Raw genomic sequence first — 1,605 nt, 5'->3', positions numbered from 1 at the left:
CCCTGAGCAAAACTGTGCTCCATCAGAAAATACTCAGAGCGAATTACATTTGTGGCATTTGGAATCATGCTGCTGAAAAAGGAAGCTTTTTCCAGACACCAGTTGAAAGCGGCTGGCGTTTGGAAGATGGTAAATTCACTGGTTTGGTTTCATAGAGATCCAGTTCCGTCCACGCTGGACAACGTTCTGCAAAGTGAGAAGGGTTTGGACCAACACGGAACAGAATCAGATCATGAAACAACAGAAACGGATGAATGCGACTTTTCTGACGACGAACCTGCAAACCTTTAATGAATAGATGTTTTTGCCTTTCTCCACCTCAAGCATAAATAAACTGTAGGCTATAGCCTACATAAGCAACTATTTACCTTTATTCTTGTAAACATGGGGATAGAGTATGATTTGAACTTGTATTAATTTTACGGTTTCCACCAGAACTTACAAAACCACGTAGAACAAAGTGTTAAGATTGATCTTTTCACATGGCTGCAAACCGGGGCCAATGGTGCATAGCCTACCCGAGAGAGATTATGCAGGAGGCATGCTTTTTCAAGAAGCCCTTTGACTTGATGAACAGGCCATACGTTTTTAAATAGTTCAACGTGCATCTTTTCGTTCTACTAGTGTATAATTTAACGTTTCTTTCACACGCCGTTCCAGGTTTCGTTATTTTGTAGCGAGCAATTTTTCCATTCCTTTCAGCAGAAGTCACATGTTATTCGAGAAGTCCTCTCAGTTGTTTAAATAAGACCACATAGTGTGATTTGTTTCTGTTCTGTGTTTAGTCTGAGAGAAACTTAAATGTAGGTAGGCCTACGTACAATCAGGGGCGGATTAGCAAATTGAATTAGCCCGGGAATTTAAAAAGAATAACGGTCCACTTCTATCAAAATAGATTTAGCATAAAAATACTCGTTTCACAAACAATTTATTTCATTTCAGAAAAAGTCTTTCACCGGTAATATGATGTAGGCTATAAAGTTAGACATTGCACGTATTTGTATAGCAAGCTTCGATTTGTAACTTGAATCATTGTCAGTGTTATTCAAACAAAGAATAAGGATATAACGCTACGACTATTACATTTCAAATAAAATTTTCTTTTGTGCATAAAACAAGACAGTGACCCTCTAACCGGCCAACCGGGAACGTTCTAGAATTCCCAGTAGGCTAATGATTAGCCGCCAATCCACCCCTGTGTAGAATATCTATTTTCATAGTGATAAATTTTGACCTAATAAGCAAATGTTATGCTGTGTAGATATTATATCTTACATGCTTCATTGATTTTCCAAAATATTTGCAGACGTTTTGAAATATACACGAGAGACACTTGGTTTTATACCTTATGATGTTAATTTTGTGAATTTTAGGGGTTATACCCCAAAATGAGGTTAAGCCCCACCTTGGAGCCATAAGAAAAGTTGTTTCGAACTCAGACGTGGAACATGCCCTAACTGATGAAAGAAGTTCCATCTTTGCACCTTATCATGTTATTTTTACCGGTAGGCTACGTATTTTGATCCAACTTTGGGAGCCCCTTATTCGGGAATGCTCCACCTGGGGCGACCAAATTTGAATGTTCTGAAATCCGTAAGTGAGGTA

Source organism: Aplidium turbinatum, chromosome 12 (genome assembly GCF_918807975.1).
Source record: "Aplidium turbinatum chromosome 12, kaAplTurb1.1, whole genome shotgun sequence".
Taxonomy (NCBI): Eukaryota; Metazoa; Chordata; class Ascidiacea; order Aplousobranchia; family Polyclinidae; genus Aplidium; species Aplidium turbinatum.
Note: the sequence above shows the minus strand (reverse complement) of the source record.